Raw genomic sequence first — 23337 nt, 5'->3', positions numbered from 1 at the left:
TTTGCAACCCGCACATCAGGAGATCCCCTTGTGAGCCCACACCACCAGGGACTTGGGTCTGATACACAGAGCTGTGTGGATTCTCAGCAGGGTAGCTGCTCAGCTACACAGAAACCCAGGAGTTTTACATACTCTGGCCCCAGGATCCCTGGTAAGGCAGGAAACCTGCCCATACATATCTTTGGGAAGGGGGCTGAATACAGGGAGCCAAGCAGCGTTGTTCTGTGGACCCCACTTCCACGGCACCTCATAAGTTAAGACCCACTGGCCTGAAATTCCAACCAGCCAACAGCAGCAAGCTGGAATCTGCCTGAGGCGGGTCGGAGTTCCCAGAAGGAGGAGTGGCCATCATCTCTGAGTTTAGGTAGACTTAGCCGCTCCAGCCTGCTGGCTTTGGAGAATTCAAAGGGTCCGGACAACGAAGGGACCCCACAATGCAGCACAACTGTTTTGCCAGAACGTGGCCAGACTGCTTCTTTAAGTGGGACCCTGATCGATTTCCTCCTCACTGGATGGGATTTCGCTGCTGCAGCCACTCCAGCAAGGGTCCTACAGATAGAGCTTTGATCCCTCCCTGGGATGAAGCTCCCAGGGAGAGTGGCAGCCGCCATTTCTGCAGTTTGGTTAACTCAGACATTCTAGCCTGCTGGCTTTGGAAAATGCAAACAGATCAGATGAGGAAGGGTTTCCCCCAATGCAGCACACCTCCTCTACCAAAAAGCAGCCAGACTGCTTCTTTAAACGGGTCCCTGATCCCATTCCTCCTGACTGGGTGAGACCTCCAAACAGGGGTCTCCAGCCACCTCCTACAGTTGTATTCAGGCAGGTAACAAGTCAGTACTTCCCTGGGACATATAGCTTCCAGGGCAAAAATTTGGCTGCCATCTTTCCTGTTTCGCAGCCATCACTGGTAATACCTCCAGGTACAGGAAAAACTGAGGCAACTGGGGTCTGGAGCAAACCCCCAGCAAACTGTAGCAGCCCTATGGTAGAGTGACCTGACTGTTAAAAGAAAAGCAGGGAGAAAACAAGAACAACAACAACAAAAAAGACCCCAAGACCCCATTCAAAAACCCCATCTTTGAAGTCAGCAACCTCAAACATCAAAGGTAGATAAGCCCACAAAGATGAGAAAGAATTGATGCAAAAACTTAAAACTCAAAAGCCAGAGTGCCCCTTCTCCTCCAAATGACCACAACACCTCTCCAGCAGGGGGCACAGAAGTGGGCTAAGGCTAAGATGGCTGAATTGACAGAAGTAGGCTTGCTAAGGTGGCCAATAACAAACTTTACTGAGCAAAAGCAGCATGTTGTAACACAATGCAAAGAAGCTAAGAATCATGATAAAACAATACAGGAGCCAACAGCCAGAATAGCCAGTATGGAGAAGAACATAACTGACCTGATGGAGCTGAAAAACACATGATGAGAACTTCATAATGCAATCACAAGTATCAACAGCAGAACAGACTTAGCAGAGGAAAGAATCTCAGAGCTTGTAAACTGTCTAGGCACACACTAGAGAAAAAAGAATGAAAAGGAGTGAACAAAACCTCTGAGAACTATGGGATTATGTAAACAGACTGAACCTATGACTGACTGCGGTACCTGAAAAAGACAGGGAGAATGAAACCAAGTTGAAAAACATACTTCAGGATGCCATCAAGAAGAACTTCCCCAACCTAACAAGACAGGCCAACATTGAATTCAGGAAATGCAGAGAACCTCAGTAAGATACTCTATGAGAAAATCAACCCCAAGACACATAAGCATCAGATTCTCCAAGATCAAAATGAAAGAAAAAATGTTACGGGCAGCCAGAAAGAAAGACCAGGTGACCTACAAAGGGAAGCCAATCAGACTAAAAGTGGACCTTTCATTAGAAACCCTACAATCCAGCAGAAATTAGGGGCCACTATTCAACGTTCTTAAAGAAAAGAATTTCCGATCCAGAATTTCATATCCAGCCAAACTAAGCTTCCTAAGCAAAAGAGAAATAAGCTCCTGTATTAGTTCATTCTCATGCTGCTAATAAAGACATACCCAAGACTGAGTAATTTATAAAGAAAAGAGGTTTAATTGACTCACAGTTCAGCATGGCTGGAGAGGCTGCAGAAAACTTACAATCATGGTGGAAGGGGAAGCAAACATGTCCTTCTTCACGTGGGAGCAGCAAGGAGAAGAATGAATGTCCAGCAAAGGAGGGACCCCCTTATAAGCCATTAGATCTCATGAGAACTCACTGACTATCATGAGAACAGGATGGGAGAAACCATGCCATGATTCAATTATCTCCATTTGATCGCTCCAACAACACCTGGGGATTATGGGAACTACAATTCAAGATGATATTTGACTGAGAACACAGCTGAACCATACATACCATTCCATTTAGGCCCCTCCCAAATTTCCTCTACTCACAAATCAAAACACAATCATGCCCTTTGTATCAGTCTGTTTTCACACTACTGATGAAGACATACCTGAGATGGGGAATATACAAAAGAAAGAGGTTTAATGGACTCAGTTCCATGTGGCTGGGGAGGCCTCACAACCATGGCAGGAGGCAAAGAGGAGCAAGTCACATCTTACATGGATGGCAGCAGGCAAAGAGAGGAGAGCTTGTGGAGGAAAACTCTTCCATATAAAGCCACCAGATCTCATGAGACTTATTCACTATCATGAGACCAGCATGGGGAAGACCCACCCCATGATTCAATTACCTCCTACTGGGTCCCTCCCACAACATATTGGAATTGTGGGAGCTACAATTCAAGATGAGATTTGAGTGGGGACACAGCCAAACCACGTTATTCCACTCCTGGCTCCTCCCAAATCTCATATCCTCACATTTCAAAACTAATTATGCCTTCCCACCAGTCCCCTAAAGTCTTAACTCATTTCAGCATTAACTCAGAAGTCCACAGTCCAACATCTCATGTGAGACAAGGCAGTCCCTTCCCACTATAAGCCTGTAAAATAAAAAGCAAGCTAGTTACTTCCCAGATACAATGGGGGTACAGGCATTGGGTAAACACAGCCGTTCCAAATGGAAGAAATTGGCCAAAACAAAGGGGATACAGGCCCCATGCAAGTCCTAAATCCAGTAGGGCGGTCAAATCTGAAAGCTCCAAAATGATCTCCTTTGACTCCAGGTCGCACATCCAGGTCATACTGATGAAAGAGGTGGGTTCCCATGGTCTTGGACAGCTCTGCTCCTGTTGCTTTGCAGGGTACAGCCTCTCTCCCAGTTGCTTTCATGGGCTGGTGTTGAGTGTCTGTGGCTTTTCCAGGTACACAGTGAAAGATGTCAGTGGATCTACCATTCTAGGGTCTGGAGGACAGTGGCCCTCCTCTCCCAGGTCCACTAGGTGGTGACCAAGTAGGAACTCTGTGTGGGGGCTCTGACACATGCTGTCCAGGCTGGTCTTGAACTCCTAAGCTCAAGCAGCCCGCCTGCCTTGGTTTCCCAAAATGCTGGGATTATAGGCATGAGCCACCATATCTGGCCTTTTCAGTTATTTTTAAACATAGCATTCAAATGCAGCTTGAGTCAAAATAAGTAATATGCCTCAAGCCACTAAGAGTTAGGTCCTATTGTAGAGTAATCTGAAGATAAATTCAAAAAACTGTTTAGTTTTTTAAATGGTAAATTCAATTGCTATAAACCTTAAAATACTTTTTGAAGCTTTCTAGAAAAGATTTGAGGCTAGGAAATAAAATTCAATTTCTGGGAAGAAATTAATTAATTAGTTAATTAATATGTGTTTACAAATTAAGTAGGTCTAATAGGAATGTAGATGATGTCAACAGACATTACTAAATTATTGTGAATATTATTCAAGTAAGAATTTGCCTTATATCTTTTTACGTTCTTCAGATTCTTACAAGCTAAATGTTTTATACTGTATTTATGAAATGGAAATAAAAAGCATAATGAAATATCACTTCATACCTACTTGGGATAGCTAAAATCTTCTTACAGTGATGGTGGGATTTTAAAATGGTACAGAGACTTTGAAAACAGTTTGGCCATTTCTCAAAATGTTACACATAAAATTATATGACTCCTAAGTATTTATCTAAGAGAACTGAAAACATGTCCACATGAAAACATGAATGCTCAGAGCAGCATTATTCATAAACCAAAAAGTGGAAACAACCTAAATGTCCACCAACTACCGAATGGATAAATAAAAACTAGCATATCCAAACAATGGAATATTATTTGGCCATAAAAAGTAATGAAGTACTGATACATGCAGCAATATGGGTAAACCTTGAAAACATTACGCTAAGTGAAAGAAGCCTAACATAAAAGGCACAATATTGTATTACTCAATTTATATGAAATGTCCAGAATAAGAAAATCTATAGAAACAGAAAGAATAATGGTTACCAGGGACTAGGCAGTAGGGGGAGGTAGTGAGAGACTGCTAATGAGAATGAGGTTTCTTTCTGAGGTGATGAGAATGTCCTACGATTTGATAATGCTGACAGGTGCATAAATCTCTGAATATAGTAAAATAACACTGAGTCATACACTTTAAAATGGTGAATTTTACACTACGTGAATTATGTTTTAATAAAGCTGTAATATTAAAAATAAGTCAAACAGGTAGGTCATGTAAGATAGCTCAAAACCTTCATTTAGTAACAAATAATGAAACTTATCAAAGATCCATTATGGAAAGAGGTATAAAGTGGGAAAATGACTCATGGAGCTTTCATTCCAAGAGAGGAAGAGAGGAAATATAGAAACAATTAAATAAGCAAGATAATTACAGTTTGTAATAAGATCATGAAGGAAAATACAGTGACATGACAGATGGAGACTACCAGGCCTGCATAAAATGGAATTGTCGTGGAAGGCCTCTATGGGGATTTGATCTAAATAATAAGAAGAAAGCAATCACATGAAAGTGAGGAGGTGTGCCTGCCTGGCTGAGGACTCAGGATGTGCAAATGCCCTCAACCAGGAGATAACCTGGCATGTTTGAGAAACTGACAGGAGGCCAACAGGTCAGAAACATAATATGTGAGGTGAAAAGTAGCAAAAATAATGTTGCAGACATAGATAAGAGTTAGGTCAAGCAGAGACTAGTGACCACAGTAATGAAGTTGGATTTTCTTTCCGTTGAAAGCCACTGGAAGTTTTTAGGCAGGGTATTGAGACTATCTGGTTTACATTTCAAAGCTTGCTTTGTCTGTCCTGGGGAGACTAGACTGGATGAGGGCAAGGATGGAAATAGAAAGAGCAAAGATGTGTCTCTAATTGTAGTCCTGGAGAGATGGGTGGTTTGGACCAGGACTGGGATAGCCTTTTTATGATACTTTATGTTCTAATCTATTCTCAAACTCTTGGAGTCAAGCGATCCACCCACCTTCACCTCCCAAACTGCCAGGATGACAGATGCATGCCACCAAGATTGGCCATGGGTTCTAACTATTCTAAGTGTAGTGGATGCTGTGATATGTTGCCCAAACACACTTCTGGGATGAAGGACTTATCTTTCCAGCTACTAAGTTGAAGACAGACTTTCTAGAATAGCCTTCATCCAGTGATCAATGCAGAAGTATAAAGAGGCCTGAACTCTTGCATGAATGAGGGAGAACTTGAAGAGCCACTTTGCTTCAGAGCTCCCATGAGGTCTGTGAGGCCTCCATTGAAACGACATCCCTCTCCCCAGTCTGCTTCCTTTCTTTGTCTTCCAAAGGTTTGATCTCAAAAATAGTCCCCTAATAATTATATACTGTATGCTAATCTCCATCTCATAATATGCTTCCCAGAGAATTCAATATATGACCTGACTTACTAAAACTGAGTACACAGTCCTTGGTTACTTTCTAAAGATGATCAAACTAAAAATATTAAAAACTTGAAATAATCATATGCCTATTTCAAAAATCCTTACCAATGTAGTGATACTCATGAAGCTGTTGTAAAGATTGGAAAATGAAGCATTTACTCCACACGGTCATCTGATTCTTACAAACTTGCTTTATACTTGCTTTTCAAATATACTCTTTTAGTCCAGAAAATTTGTGTATTTGGAAACACTAGGCTAAAAGATCTTCCTTTTTTGTTTCTTTTGTTGAGCGCAATGTGTGAGGCTGCATGTGATACAATGGAAATATAAAATCCAGTCACATTTCCCACCCTCAAGAAATTCACGGTCATATATACTTAATGCATGGTCATTTCAAAAAACAGAGTAATTCTTTTTTATAAAATAAACTTAAAATATGGGGACATATTCCCAAATTTCAGTAAAAATTATCACGTTTAAATCTCTGAAATCTTCTCTTTGCTATATTTTGATCTTCATAACTCACATTAAGCATCACAGTATACCTTCTCTTTGCTCTGGAAATCTTGCAGCAGCCTATGGCAAAAGGTAATAAAATTCTGATCTGGGCTAAAACTCCAGAGAAAAGATCTTTTCAATGATTTTTTTTTTTTTTGCACACAACCAACAGTCAACTCTTAGTTATTCAAGACATATAATACTTTAAGGATTATTTAGGGACTCTACTACTTCTGACTTAACTCCCCCATGTTGCTGCCCTTTGGCCATTTCACTGATGCTTAAAAACCTTTATCAAATAAGAAAAGGGGAAAACTCACATTAGATTATTTAGCTACTGCAGATACTCTCAAAAAACTGTGACAATTTTGTCACAAAAAGCAAACAATTTTGATAGGCAAGAATATTGTGTGTGATGCCTTAAATGGAATCTTAGACTATTTCTATTTTTTTGTTTTGTTTTGTTTTGTTTTACAACAGCTTTAAGAGATATTATCATCCCATGTGAAACACGGGGAAAGGGAGATGAGGATGAGGTTCAGAGACCATAAATAACTTACCAAAAATCATTTAGCGAATAAGATGCAGAGCTGTGAGTTAAACCCCTTCCTTATTGACTCAGTTCTCAGAGTTTTTCTACAGCTGTCTGAGCTGTCTGTCCGATATAGTAGCCACTAGTTACGTGTTGCTTTTAAGCACTTGAAATGCAGCTAGCCTAAACTGAGTTGAGCTACAAATGTCAAATATACACTGGATTTCCAGGAAACATTCAAAAAAAGGTAAAATAAATCACTAGTAATTTTATATCAATTACATGTTGATAATATTTTGGATATGTTGCTTAAATAAAAAGTACTATTAAAATTAGTTTCACTGCTTTTTATTTTTTTAATGTGGTTATTACAATTTTGAAATTATACCAGCGGCTTGTATACACTTTTATCAGACATACTGATCTACAGGAAAAGGTAAACAAATAAAGAAGATGCTTCAGAAGAAGGAGCAGAAAAAAAAATTGTTTAAAATAAGAGATACTTCTGCTAGGAAATGAAATTTGAGGGAAGGGAGGATGTGGATTTTTTTTAAACATGTACATATAAAGAACTATTTACAATGCAACATAGACTCAGTAAGAAATATATTAAACATTACCATGGCAGTGATTAATTCCACCCATACCCTCAATGTAGTTTTTCTATTTAGGGTGTTAAGCTGTCTTAAGAAATGAAGCAAAATAAAGAAGAAATAAGGAAAATATGAAAAGAATCCAGATCAAGGAAAGTGTACTCAGTTGCAATGTGGCAAAAAACAGGCAGTCGAGTTAGCTGGAGAGAACAGTAGAAAGGAGAAAAGAACTAGCTTTATCAGTCTGTAAACCAAACGGAGCATTTGGCCTTTATTCAAAAGATGTTGCCAGGTGCTGCCAGGCACGGTGGCTCATACCTGTAATCCCCGCACTTTGGGAGGCCGAGATGGGAGGATCACTTGAGCCCAGGAGTTTGAGCCAAGCCTGGGCAACATGGCAAAGCCCTGTGACTACAAAAACAGAAAAAAAGAAAAAAATAATTAGCTGGGCCTGGTGGTGCACACTTGTAGTCCCAGCCACTAAGGAGGCTGAGGTGGGAGGATCACTTGAGTCCTGGAGACAGAGGTTGCAATGAGCTGAGACAGCACCACTGCACTACAGCCTGGGCAACAGAGTGAGATTCTGTCTCTAAAAAAAAAAAAAAAAGATGGAGATGTAAACTGATCTGTAATGTAAGCAAACACCTCTCACTGGATTGTACAGAATATAGGTAGAAAGACTGAGAAATGCAGGGAAAGAAACTAACATTTATTAAATGTCTCACCTGCATTATGTGATTTGGTTGTCATTGTTTATAGATTAAAAACTCAAAACAAAAATAATTAAGAAAACTTCCATGACCACACAATTGGCAATGAATCCTCAGAAACCATCCAGAGGGAAGAGGATTTGGATGAGTACTGACACAGATAATTTAGCAAGAAGTGTTTGGAAGGTTTGGAGGCATCATGTCTTTATTTTTATTTGTAAATTAAGCGATGATATTTGGTTGAGGCTGAAAATGAATAGGGGATATGAAAATAGTAGAAAACATTTGTTAGTAGCCATGAAAATGGAAGGAGATAATCAAGAGAAAGCAGTAAAAGGATTGGTAAGAGGCATTACACATCCATTAAATAGTAATAAAAGCAGATAAAATTTATTGAGTTCGTATTATATACCAGACACTGGCTAAGCATTTTATATGCACTGTCTCATTTAATCCTCAAGACGTCTAATTAGGGGAGTATAATTATATATTCCTATATTACATATGCAAATTAGAGATTAAGTAACTTGACCTCTTAACACAAAGGCATGATTTAAACTCACTTCTGTCTGCAGCTACTTAACCAGGTCTCCAGTATCACTGTGATGTTAACAATCTAAAATCTCATTCTGTTACAAGGAAAGAAGGTGCCTCATTTTAAAAATAAAAACATGCTAAGGCCTAAAGAGCTTGAAGTGACATATGTAGGATCTCAAAACCAATTACTGCCAATGCCAGGTCTGAAATTTGGGTTTCAAAATTTCAGATGCAGTGTTCAGGTGTGAACGACTAATAAACTGACTCTTTTGAAAAACTACCTGAATGGTTGTAAAAGACCTGAAACCATTCATGTCATTTTTAAATCCATGCCTTATAAGCCTATAGCCAGCACATATTAGCACACTGACTTGCACACAGAAGGAACTAAATAAATATTTCTTATAGGAACATACAGAAAAGATGTAAGGGAGAAATGAGGAGAAGGAAAGAGAGAAGGATATTTTCATATCCCCTATTCATTTTCAGCCTCAACCAAATATCATCGCTTAATTTACAAATAAAAATAAAGACATGATGTCTTCAAACCTTCCAAACACTTCTTGCTAAATTATCTGCATCAGTACTCATCCAGATCCTCTTCCCTCTGGATGGTTTCTGAGGATTCATTGCCAATTGTGTGGTCATGGAAGTTTTCTTAATTATTTTTGTTTTGAGTTTTTCATCTATAAACAGAGAACAGGCAGACAGAGTATAGTTTCCAGGGAAGATACCTTGTTTCTTACAGTTTGATTGTGACCAAGTTCCCTGACATAAAACTGACAAGGCATTTGTACTCAAATATTTGACTGCTTAAGGGTACTATCAAGTAGAGTTTCAGATTTATCACAAGGCAACTGCCCCATTTCATACTCCTGCTTCCTACAGAATTTTCAGTCATTGCTTAAATACAGAAAAATTTTAGTGCTGGATACAGTAGACAGTTCACCTTTTATTAAACTGGAATTTAATATGATTTCAACATTTAGGGTGACTCTAGCACTATATTATCAAGTGTATGATTTGGTTCTAGACATGTTTTAAATCAAAGTTAATCTTTTGATTGTATATATTCAGTAAAAACAACTATAATTCTTTAATAGACAAGGTAGGATAAAATTAAATAAGAAAACAAAAATATATCGGTAAAATGATCAATTCAAAGTTTCTGTGATTTTGTAAATCAAATTCCTTAAATTTGACTATTTTACAAAAAATTTTAAAATTTTTTTAGAGACAGGGTCTCACTCTGTTGCACAGACTGGAATGTTGTGAAATGAACGTAGCTCACTGAAGCCTTCAACTTCTGGGCTCAAGTGATCCTCCAGCCTCAGCCTCCTGAGTATCTGGGACAACAGGAACACCACCCAGCTAATTTTTCGTTTTTTGTAGAGATGGGGTCTCACCATGTTGTCCAGGCTGTTCTTGTACTCCTGGGCTCAAGTGATCCTCTTATGTTAGCTTTCCAAAGTGTTGGGATGACAGGCGTGAGCCAGCATGCCCAGCCAAATTAGGTTGGTTATTTATTTATTTATTTGTTTATTTATTTTTGAGATGGAGTTTCGCTCTTGTTGCCCAAGCGGGAGTACAATGGCATGATCTTGGCTCACTGCAACCTCTGCCTCCCGGGTTCAAGAGATTCTCCTGCCTCAGCCTCCTGAGTAGCTGGGGTTACAGGTGTGTGCCAGCATGCCCAGCTAATTTTTTGTATTTTTAGTAGAAACAGGGTTTCACCATGTTAGCCTGGCTGGTCCCGAGCTCCTGACCTCAGGTGATCCACCTGCCTCAGCCTCCTAAAGTGCTGGGATTATAGGCGTGAGCCAATGGGCCAGGCCAGGTTAATTTTTAATTATGAAAGATGCTTCTTTGAAATGGTCAATGTTTAGAAAAAATCTTTTGAGTGATAGAGGTCACAATAGTAGCACAGGGGAAAAAATTAATTTATATAAACAAATTGAAGGAAATCCTAAGAGGCATAATCTTACGTAATTTAAGTGAAGTCAGAGGAATGGGAAGGCTAAACTATACCATTGCTTCTCAGTTCTTGGTCAAATGGCATCAACTTTGAAATTCTGACTTTTGTACTACCCAATAGAAATGTCCCACAACTAGGTTCTATAGAAATCATAGGCACTGCAAGATCAATAAATGTCACTTTTGCCAGAGAATAGTTCAAAGATTAGTAAATAATGCCTTCTTCTTTCAGTGTTTCCTGTCTCCCTAGTCTCCTCAGACATCTCAGTACAATGTGCTTTCCAATTATATCCAGTAAAGTGAATATGATGCAGGGTTCAGAATAACTTTGGATAAATTGCTCAAGAAGTCACATATTATCTATGTCAGGATCATGACTCAAAAAGAAGATTGGAAAGAATTAGTTACAGCTTGATCTGGATTCTTCTGGTCATATCCTGCCAGCATTGTTTCATTGACCGAATTGTTGCTTTCTTACCAATTAGCTTGTCATTAAAGAATATAACTTGAAGGTATTATTCCAAAGTTATTTGGTGATGCCTACTTTTAAGTAAACTGAACTAGAATTAATTGAGGGCTGATTTTGTGTGTACAGGACTGAGTGGAGGATAAAATTCATAATCTAATGTGAAGGAAAAGTAGATTATAATTTTTAAGCTATTAAATAATTATAATACAAGGCAGGATATGATGTAAGTAAAATACCTTCTATAGTGGTTTGCTTATAACAGTCTTTATTTGATATGAAAAGTTTTACCAAGAGAAGATGATAACATATCAAATTTACCTTTTACCCCATATTAGGCAACAGCTGTGTTTGTATATCAGCCTGTTTCACCAATTCCTGCAATCTCCTATGGTATTTTCAGTATTTACTCGGTGGTATGTTTCTAAGTGTCTTTTTCAACTACACATGTAGAACTTTTATTAAACTTAAGAACAAGATTTTATAGTCATCCCATTAATTTTCACTTTGCTATTTTGTCAGACCATTCTGCCAAAATCCTTGTGGGATCTCAATTTAAACATTCAACATAATAGCTACTCTTCTTTAACTTGTGCATTTTGCAGATGTGATAAACCATACCAGTAGGGTCAAATATAGAGCTCTGTGACTCGCTACTGTGTCTATGAACCAGTGTGCTCTACATGCACTTCTCTTAGCTTTGCCCCCTTTCTAATGCTTCCACATGGTTGACAGGAAGTTGAATTTTTAAAAATAAGAAGTAAAGATAATATACCTGGTACTGACAATCATGTATTTATTTATCAATATATTCATTTATATATCTACTTATTTTATATTATTTTCATAACATTTTAAAATTAGAAAGGTTACAAAATATATTAAAAGTAGAATTGACCCTAAATATTAAGGAAAGCTGTGATGGTTAATTTTATGTGTCAAATTCTCTAAGCCATTTTACTCAGACATTCAACCAAAACATATCTAGTTGTCAATATATGTGAAGAAAATTTTCAGGTGAAATTAATATTTGAGGGCCAGATACAGTGGGTGATGCCTGTAATCTCAGCACTTTGGAAGGCCAAGGCAGAAGAATCGCCTTAGCCCAGGAGTTCGAGGCTGAGTGAGCTAGGATCTCCCCACTGCACTCACTCCAGGCTGGGCAATAGTGTAAGACCTTATCTAAAAAAGAAAAAGTTTTTTTCAATAAAGCATATTATCCTCCATAATGCAGTGAGACTAATCTAATTAGTTGAAGGCCTTAAAAGTAAAAAGAGGACCCGAGGAAGAGGAAATTCTGCCTCCAGACTGTCTTTGGATGAGCGGCAACATCAACTCTTTCATGTATCTCCAGCTGGCTGGCTCCAGTTTCAAATTTGCCAGATTCCAATTTCATAAAATGAGTCTTCTCCCTCTCTCCCTCTCCCCACTCTTCTCTGTTGGTTGTGTTTCTCTGAAGAATCCTTACTAATTCAGGGACTGATGGCAATCAAGCAAACATTAAGATATTCTAGAGCAGCCCCAGGCCACAGACCAGTACTGGTTCGTGACCTGTTAGGAACTGGGCCACGTAGCAAGAGGTGAGCCCCGCCAAGTGACCATTTACCACTGAGCTTCACCTCCCGTCAGATCAGCAGCAGCATTAGATTCCCACGGAAACGCAAACCCTATTGTGAACTGCTCATGAGAGGGATCTAGGGTACACGTTTCTTCTGAGAATCTGATTAATGCCTGATGATCTGAGATGGAAAAGTTTCATCATGAAACCATCAGCCCCATCCCTTACCCCCCATTGCATTCTTGGAAAAACTGTCTTTCAGGAAACTGGAATCTGGTGCCAAAAATGTTGGGGACCACTAAAGAGGACTTCTGCATTAGGTAGAAAATGGTCTCAATGATTTATATGACCACTTCCAATACTCCTTTATGACCTCCAATGACCTATTGTTTCCAATCAGTAGAGTGTTTGAATGTCACATGGCTCACTGCTTAGATGTACTCATAGTTACTGACTGAAACACAGGCAGCTGACACATATAACAACATAATACTGGCCGGGGGTGGTAGCTCATGCCTGTAATCCCAGAACTTTGGGAGGCTGACATGGGCGGATCACTGGAGCCAAGGAGTTTGAGACCAGGCTAGGTAACATGGAGAAACCCCATCTCTACCAAAAATACAAAAATTAACTGGGCATGGTGACACATGCCTGTAATCCCAGCTACCTAGGGTGCCGAAGTGGGAGGATCGCTTGAAACCAAGAGGCGGAGGTTGCAGTGAGCTGAGATCATGCCACTGTACTCCAGCCTGGGTGACAGAGTGAGACCCTGTCTAAAAAAAAAAAAAAAAAAAATCAAAAATTAAAATGGCCTTTACTATAGCTATAAAATGCTGTAACCTATACCATTCTTTTACATATCCACCACATTTGAATTTCCCAAAAACTCATGACACACGTGGCTTACACTTCTATTACATTTTCAAACAAAGAAACTAAGATTTAAAAGGTACACCATTAGAAAAAAGGTTAGGACTACTTCACAAAAGTCTTTTTATTTTAGCATCACATCTTGTTTTATATAGAAAAAAAATCAATCAATGAAAACTGGACTTCTGTGAACTGAATTATGTCCCCCCCAAAATGCGTAAGTTGAAACCTTAACTCCCAATATGATGGTATTTGAAGGTGGAGACTTCAGGGGGTGATTAGGTTTAGATGAGGTCATGAGGGTGGAGCCCATATGATGGGATGAATGCCCTCATAAAGAGACACAGAGCCCTCAAAGTCAGAGTTGTACTCTGTGCTCTTTATTTCTATCTCTCCCTCACAAAGAGAAACCTCACCAGAACCTGAGCATTCTGGCACCCTGAGCTTAGACTTCCAGCCCTTAGAACTGTGAGAAAATAAATTTTTGTTGTTTACACTACTCAGTCTATGGTATTTTGTTATAGCAGCCTAGGCTGACTAATACATGAACTTAGAGATTTGAGGTGGGTCCTTTTGTTTTGTTTTGTTTTGTTTAGAAACAGGGTCTCACTGTGTAGTCCAGGCTGGAGTGCAGTGGCACAATCACAGCTCACTGCAGCCTCGACCTCCCAGGCTCAAACAATCCTCCCACTTCAGCCTCTCAAGTAGTTGAGATCACAGGTGCATGCCACCTCACTCGGCTAATATTTTTATTATTTTTGAGATGGGGTCTAACTATGTTGCCAAGGCTGGACTCCAACTCCTGGGCTCAAGTAATCCTTCCACCTCGGCCTCTCAAAGTGCTGGGATTATAGGCGTGAGCAACAATGTCCAGCCCAAATTTGGGATGTTACTGAATTATAAACCCACTCAAGATGATGCATATGTTAAGAAAATTTATTTTAAAAACAAGTAAGATTGTACAATCAAATGGGAAGGTCTTAAATGTAAATAAAGGGAACTTGAACATGAGGCAGCATCAGAATCACAAGTAGAGATTGTTAAAGCTCAGATTGCAGATCCCATACCCACAGTGTCTGATTCAACGTGTTGGGGTGACTCCCCAAAATTCGCATTTCTGACAATAGTTCCCAGGTGATAGTGATGCTAAACTATACTCTTAAATGACTGATACAACATGATAAAAAGTGTAAATCACAGTCTGTTAAGAACACTAAGAGTGCATTTTACACAAACACACACACAGAATACAAATCTGAATTTATAAGATGTGAACCCATCTGACAAAAGGAAGTTTTAAATTTTTCTCCAATATAGTTTAATAATTTTTCTCCAATATAGTTTAATAATCACCAGGTTTGGGAATTAAGTGTCTAAAGTTAGTAAATTAGCAAAGAAATTGTTCCATGTATTTAATTAACATAGAAAAACGAAGCTAAGAAGATATTATTTAATAAAAGGTCCTTTTAAAATTTTTAGGCTGGGCGTGGTGGCTCACGCCTATAATCACAGCACTTTGGAAGGCGGAGGTGGGCAAATCACGAGGTCAAGAGATCGAGACCATCCTGGACAATGTGCTGAAACCCAGTCTCTACTAAAAATACAAAAATTAGCTGGGCGTGGTGAAACATGCCCTAGTCCCAGTTACGCGGGAGGCTGAGGCAGGAGAATCAGTTGAACCCTGGAAGCAGAGGTTGCAGTGAGCCGAGATCACGCCATTGCATTCCAGCCTGGCAACAGAGCGAGACTCTGCCTCAATAAATGAATTAATTAATTATTTAAAATATGAAATATACAATTAAAATATCAAGTTTTTATTTCTTTTTTAGGAGATGAAGTCTCACTATGTTGTCCAGGCTGGACTCAAAATCCTGGGCTCAAGCAATTCTCCCTCCTTAGCCTCCCAAGTAGCAGAGACTATAGAGTTTTTATTTCTAAGGTGCATTAGTTGTCAGAAAATAGTTTATTTTGAATATATTCGATATGCACACTAAAATCCAGTCAACATTACCAATCAACTTAGTAAGCCCTTTCTTCCTGGATGGAATAAATATAAACCAATATAACCCTAGGAAGAATCATAACCATAAGAAGGGAAATAAACAATTCCAACAACATTATCAGAAAAAAATGTATGAATTTAATAATGATTAAATAAGAGGGAAAAACAACTGTTACAGTTAGCTTTAAGAATAAAGCTTCAGTAACTGTTCAATAAAATTAGTGGATGAATGAACTATTTAAAATATCAGTAATGAGTTATATAATAACATGTAATACATTACTTATGTAATTATATATAAACATCATACACATATATAAAGCTGTCATAAGCAGCAATGAGAAGATGCCGAGAATGCTATATTTGTCTATCAATGAGCTGTAAGTAAAACTAATCTTGAGTATGGATAGAAACAATAATGAACAGAATATATACATATATAAGATAAACATGAGGCAAGATAATCACTAATGTCAAACCTGAATTTCTAACTTTCTGTGTGCAAGTCACTAGTTCTTGGTCTCTTTCTTCAATGTCCCTCAAGAATTCTCTTGCTTGAAACAAAAATGAACCACCCAATATTTCATGCACTTCTGCTTTTCCTTATAATATTCATCGGCTCCTCTCCCTCTGTAAAAAGTGACTGTCGAGACATCCACCTCACAGTTATTCCTTAGAATGCCCAAGGACAGACTCAAAAACCAACAATCAGCCCAGTTTAGCTGAGTTTGGTTTAAATGCATTTGCCTCAATCTCTCTTAAATTCCAAGGAAAATGGGTTATAAAATTAATATTAAAAATGACATACATTCAGGCAAATATATGAACTATTCAGACACATAAAGAAATTTTGCAAAAGAATGACAATTTCTTTATAATCTCTTATTTATTATGTCCTATATCTGTGTTCTTAATAGTATTATAAATGTATTCCAGCTAATCCTAAAGATTTAATAAGAGGCAAAATTAGTTGTTGTCTAGCTATAAACAAATATTCATGTCTCAAAGGTATATTTTGTATACAGTTAAAATTAACATATTAGCAAAATGAAAGACAACTAAATTTGCTATGTATCTGCAAATCAATTATTCAGGCTTTAATTAAAAACAAAAAGCTAGTGGCAAAAAGAAAGAAAAAAAGAAGAGAAAATGTGTCATACAAATCTTTAAGTATCCATGCAATAAGTTTGAATAAACGTTGTTGTTTTCATGTAGTATGAGGATTCAGCACTATCTTCTCTCTTTAATTCAGTTTGGGTAAGCATGGTAGGTCTTTGCTTATATACAAAAGCAAAACAAAATTTAAAAAGATAAAACAAAAAAAATCAATGAAATTACACAATGTTAAGAAGAAGTAATGTTTAAGAGGAAATCAAAGGAAGGGAGAGCAGCTAAAAAGACAGAGAGAAAGATAAAGGGTAAAGGATTTAAAAATTAAACAGAAGAGAAAAGATAAAAGAAGAAAAGGCAAAAAGCAATGCAGCAGGATTTAAGAAGGCAGTAAAAAGAAACATGCAGTGATTACAAAAGAATAACAAGTGCCAAAGAAAAGATACTTGATGTAATGAAGTCAGAAAAAAGAAAGTAAAATAAAAGTAATTGTAAATTAATTTTAAAGCATATTAATGGGAAAATACAATGTTAATGGGCTCCCAATTTTTTTCCATCCTCTTTGCCCTGTTATTAATAAGAAGAAAAATCAGTCTTTATGCACAGGAGATTTAGAACAAATTTCCAAAGTACAGGGTTACAGCGAGGCTTAGTAAAAAGTGCACTGCCGGCCGGGTGCGGTGGCTCAAGCCTGTAATCCCAGCACTTTGGGAGGCCGAGGCGGGCGGATCACGAGGTCAGGAGATGGAGACCATGGTGAAACCTCGTCTCTACTAAAAATACAAAAAATTAGCCGGGCGTGGTGGCGGGCGCCTGTAGTCCCAGCTACTCGGAGAGGCTGAGGCAGGAGAATGGCGTGAACCCGGCAGGCGGAGCTTGCAGTGAGCCGAGATCCCGCCACTGCACTCCAGCCTGGGGGACAGAGAAAGACTCCGTCTCAAAAAAAAAAAAAAAAAAAAAAAAGTGCACTGCCACTGGCAGGTTTTGTGATGTTGTACAAGTAATTTACCATTTCTATCCCACATTGTATCTCTCAATTTTCTAAGTTTTACATATTGAAGCAAACTTGCCTTACTTTTGATGTCCTTAGCTAACTAAATGTTGTGACTTTATTTGCAATCCATCACTAACTCTGATTTCTGAAGCCATTAACTTATTTTGTGGTGAAATAAAAGATGTATCATAAGGACAAACTGAATTACAAGTAGACTCATTTTTAAATAATCAAACACAATGGTTCTCAACAATGGTAGTGCCATTGAGAGAGTCAAAAATTTGACAGGACATTTATAGTTGTCATAATAATTGATGGGAATTGCTCATACTTACTAGGTTAAGGACAAGGAATGTAAGATGTTCTAAAATTTCCCAGCGGACATTCTTTTAGGTATGAATGGGTTTATAGTTATTTAACTCTAGACCCTATCTTCACTTTCCATTCAAATATAAATATAATGTATTATATTATGTAATTATATCACACACATATAAAATATTATATAACATGTATAATTTTATATTATTACATAGTTTAATATACATTGAATTATCTAGGAATACAACTAACATAAACCAAGAATGTATTTTATTTTGTCAGAACTTAAAGCAAGAGTTGTTCACTACTTCAGAAAATGACATAATCAACATTAATGCTGCTCTTGGAATTTGAAACTCGAGTACAAAGCATTAATATTAGTTTGCATTTGTAGTCATTCCCCACATGGATGATTCAGTAATACATGCAAACAGTTACTATATAAATGTCTGGGAATTTAAAATCTATAACTATTTACCATAAATTACGTTAGAGTATTAAACACCTTTTCTTCAACAAAGTGTAGGAAAGTCTTTTATCTCTGTATTTCATTTCAAGATATAAAGATGATATTATAAAATATCTACTATAAATAATGTTAATATAACCTAGAGTATGGAGGACCACTGGTCTAAGGCATAGACACTGAAATATAAGAACTCATTAAGATCAAGGACCATAGGTGTTTATTTGATGTTTACTGAATGAGTAAATGAAATATAAAGCAAATAAAACATCATCACTTGAACACAGTCCACAGCTCTTCATTTATGTATTTTTATTTCTACTAAGGTGTTGAGAATTCCTTCACTATATGGAAAGTAAACTGTGCTGATTTGTTTACTTTAAATGTATACAGTACTTTCTTTTGATTAGAATCTGTCTTCTATCAACGTTAGGGCCAATGTAACATTAAGTAGTAATGTAGCAGTAAATACTGAACTCATAAAACCTTTACAGTGAAACTGTATGTGTTTAAACAGTGATAAGTGAAACACAAGTTACAACTCATTGCAATATACACTGCTGTATGAAACAACCTAGATTTTTTTAAATATACAAAGTTAATGTACATACAGCCACTGTGGAAGACAATTTGATAGTTTCTTACAAAGATACACATGGCCTTACTACACAACCTGAAAATTGCTCTCTAGGTATTTATCCAAATGAACTGACACAAACACAAACACCTACACAAGAATGTGAGACATTTATAGCAGCTTTACGTATAACTGCCAAAAACTTGGGCACAAGCAAAATGTCCTTCAACAGCTGAATGGATAAACAAACCGTGAAGCATCCATATAATGAAATGTTATTCAACAATAAAAATAAGTGATCTATCAAACCATAAAAAGACAAGGAGAGGCCGGGCGCAGTGGCTCGTGTCTGTAATCCCAGCACTTTGGGAGGCAAAGGTGGGCAGATCACGAGGTCAAGAGATAGAGACCATCCTGGCCAACATGGTGAAACCCGGTCTCTACTAAAAACACAAAAATTAGCTGGGCGTGGTGTTACATGCCTGTAGTCCCAAATACTCAGGAGGCTGAGGCAGGAGAATCACTGGAACCAGGGAGGTGGAGGTTGCAGTAGATATTATTCCAACTATATGACACTCAAGAAAAGGCAAAACTACAGAGACAGTAATAAGTTCAGTGGTTCAATAAGTCAGGGGTTCAAGGAGGAGAGAGATATGAATTGGTACAGCAGAGGGGAACTTCTCTGTGTGATACTGTAATGGTGGATATATGACATCATACATTTGTCAAAACCCGCAGAACAAAACAACACAAAAAACGAACACTAATGTGATCTCTGGATTTTGGCTAATAATACTGTATCAATATTGATTCATCAATTGTAGCAAATGTACTTAATGCAAGATGTTAATAATAGGGGAAATTGTGCTGGGAGAGGAAAAGGAATAATGGAAACTCAGTACTTACAAATCACTTTTTCTGTAAACCTAAAACTTCTATTTTGAAAAGCCCACTAGTCAAAAAAGAAAGAAGTTAACAGATCAGGTTACATGTTCATAATTCTTCAGTACAAACATTTTATGGAAAGACTGATACCATATTCTCGCTAAGCCATTTGTGCTTGAGGGTCCAGCAATATATGTGTCTCTCTCGAAAAATTCAAAGTTTTTATTCCTGCCCTTACCTCAAATCACACTCCAGTGAAGTGTAGAACAAATAGGTATATGTAAAGTTAAATACTTTTATTGGGCCACAGGGCATGTCCTCTCTCTTGGGATTTTTTGTAATTAGAGATTGCTTCTTTCTCTCCTTCTATATCTAACTAGATACATCACACAGTTCTGTAAAGAGTGGAATGAGAACTTCCAGTTAAAATCAGAAAGGAAAGGTATACATTTAGCCCTTCTCCCTCCATAAACTATACAAAAATGACAGCTAAAGACTATTCAAAAAAGGAATAAACCTACAGGGATAGAAAGTTCAAGAGGAAGACAATAGCAACAAAATTTCGGAAGTTAGAATGCTAATACATGTGTTATACCTGATCAACCAGACCTCCAAAAGCTGAATCACTGGCTAACACTGGAGACAAACCAAGAAACTATCTGATCCATACCACAGATATCCCCAGATCTTCTGGGGACCAGGTACCGCTGGAAGAGGACTGATTTAAGCTGTTTAAGAAGGAATTATACCTTCCTGCTCCCTCTACCTACTTCACACAACCAGATACCTCCTCCTCCCTAATCCAAGCAGAAAATCATTTTACTATTTGATAGCAATTTTTCTTTTTATATTTATTGGTTTGTTTACACTTTCTGATAACTGAATCCATTTCTTTTTATCTTCTTTGGAAGAAGGATAGAAATTGATTTAAAAAAAGAGAGAGTGGTAAAAGAAGAGAGGAAAGAAAAGAAGGAGGGAGAAAATCGGTCAGACACAGTAAGACAAAAATATTAAGAACTGGAATCAGGCATGTTTTAAGGTTTCTCTAGAGAAACAGCATATGTCTCCACAACAATTATGAGGAATTGGATCACGTGATTATAAAAGCTGAGAAGTCCCATGATTTTCCATCTGCAAGATGAAGGCCCAGAAAAGCCAGAGGTGTAGTTCCCAGTCCACACCAAAAGGCCTAAGACGGGGAGCCCCTGGCATAAGTGCCAGGCTGTGCCTGAAGGCTACAGAACCAGAAGCACTGACGTCCAAGAGCAGGAGAAATGGAAGTCCCAGCTGGAGCAGAGAGAAAATTTACCCTTCCTTGGCCTTTCTGTTCTATTCAGGCCCTCAATTAATTGGATGGTGCCCACCCTCCATGGTGAAGGTCATCTTCCTTACTCAGATTACTACTTCTACATATTAAAATGCTACTCTCTTCCAGAAACACCCTCATAGACACACCCAGACATAATGTGCTACCAGATATATAGGCATCCCTTGGCCCAGTCAAGTTGATTTATAAAATTAACCATTACAAGGTATAACTTAGTTTCATTCAGTGAGAAAGAGAGAAAGAGTAGCATGATGTTACTTATCACTTAAGTAATATCTTTTCCTTGTGATCTCTGGGTCCTAAGATAAGTAAATAACAGTAGAATGCATCAAGTGAGTACACAGGCCTTCTTTTTTCCCCTTGTTACATCCTAAGTGACCTAAAGCAAAATTTCTTCAATAAATAGGCTTTCATAAACAAGCATTCATTTGCATGAAATACTCTACACAAAATTGGTACAGCCATGAAAGGAACAAGACTACAAGCAATCAATTATCATGTGGAGCCAAAAGTGAAATAAGGAAAAAAGAATATCATGAATTCTTACTGGAACCACCGGGCACCAGGTGATCTCTAAAGAATTAAAGGAATATGGTAATCAAATCAGTAACAGTCACGTTCTCTTGAAAAATTGCCTAAATTTTGACCCAGTAACGTCTCCCAAATAATGATCAAGGTATAAACTATATATTAACTATATATTACTATCTTTTTCATTTTTATAAATCATAAGGTTATTCAGGATAAGATGATCACTTGTCATTTGAGATACTAATGAAAATAATCTAACTTTATCATTGACTTAGAGAAAGAAAATATTCTATCCAAGTCTTTCTCCAACTCTACTAAACACTCCTTTTCCCCAAAAAGAGAGGTGGAAAAGTAGGAGAGTATATCTTTATGGGATTTATTTCCACATATAATTTTAAAGGTTTACCATCTAAATCTATACATTACTGGAATGAAGCCTCTATGTTAATAAAAATCAGCTCAATAAACATGTTTTAAGTATAAAAGGCTGTTGACTTACTACTCTAACAGGATCAGAAATATTTAAGTTTTGAGATATAACTTTCTATACAAATAATAAATTTTTTAAATAAATGTTACATATGACAGAAAAGTAGTTAAATCTATGTACATGAATTGGATATATGGTAATGAAATGAGTCAATCCTAAGACAATGTTATTATGAAATAAAGTTAATTGGGTATAGGCTTAGGATATGGCAGAGGGAAGGTGTAGCAGATGAAAGGAGGTTAAGTACATTTTTTAAAATTCTGATTTTCTAGGTGGTTCCCCTTGTCATATAATGAACTATTACTTTTCATTTCTGAATAACTGAGGAGGTTAAAGCATTCAACTGTAGCTCATGAATTACTCTGAAGGCTGTTCAGAATTTAAATGTTATGGTTGTTCTCTCATTTTTCATTGTCTAATAAATGAGTCTATTAATTAATAAATGAGTTTATTAATAAACAAATGAGTTTATATATTCCAAATAGCAGACTATTCATGTAACCCCCCATTCATTCATTCATTCAATAAATATTTACTGATCTACAAAGGTCAAGCCCCTATTATGACAGTTTGAACAAGACTCACACTTCCTATGCCCCCATGGAGTTTGCAAAATGGTACAGAACAGACATTAAACAAACATATTTGAGGTGGGAAGATCACCTGAGCCCAGGAGGTCGAGGCTACCATAAGCCAGGATGGTGCCACTGCACTCCTGCCTCAGCAACAGAGCAAGACCCTGTCTCAAAACAAACGAATTTATTTGTTACAAGTAAGTACATGAAATTAGCTATAAAAAAACAAAACAAGGCCGGGCGTGGTGGCTCACGCTTGTAATCCCAGCACTTTGGGAGGCCGAGGCGGGCGGATCACGAGGTCAGGAGATCGAGACCACGGTGAAACCCCGTCTCTACCAAAAATACAAAAAATTAGCGGGGCATGGTGGCGGGCGCCTGTAGTCCCAGCTACTCGGAGAGGCTGAGGCAGGAGAATGGCGTGAACCCGGGAGGTGGAGCTTGCAGTGAGCCGAGATTGCGCCACTGCACTCCAGCCTGGGCGACAGAGCGAGACTCCGTCTCAAAAAAAA

The 23337-nt window shown here is 37.8% G+C and overlaps 1 protein-coding gene across 1 annotated transcript in view; it reads right to left on the bottom strand.

Moving 5' to 3' along the window:
• The window catches only part of FOXP2 (forkhead box P2), a 607622-nt gene that overhangs the window by 483437 nt on the left and 100848 nt on the right, over window positions 1–23337 (bottom strand). The gene's annotated exons all lie outside the window — the stretch shown is intronic.

The sequence above is a fragment of the Hylobates moloch genome, unplaced genomic scaffold (assembly GCF_009828535.3).
Source record: "Hylobates moloch isolate HMO894 unplaced genomic scaffold, HMol_V3 SCAFFOLD_1, whole genome shotgun sequence".
Taxonomy (NCBI): Eukaryota; Metazoa; Chordata; class Mammalia; order Primates; family Hylobatidae; genus Hylobates; species Hylobates moloch.
The sequence above is the reverse complement of the archived record's forward strand: the minus strand, read 5'-3'. Positions and strand labels throughout refer to the sequence as shown.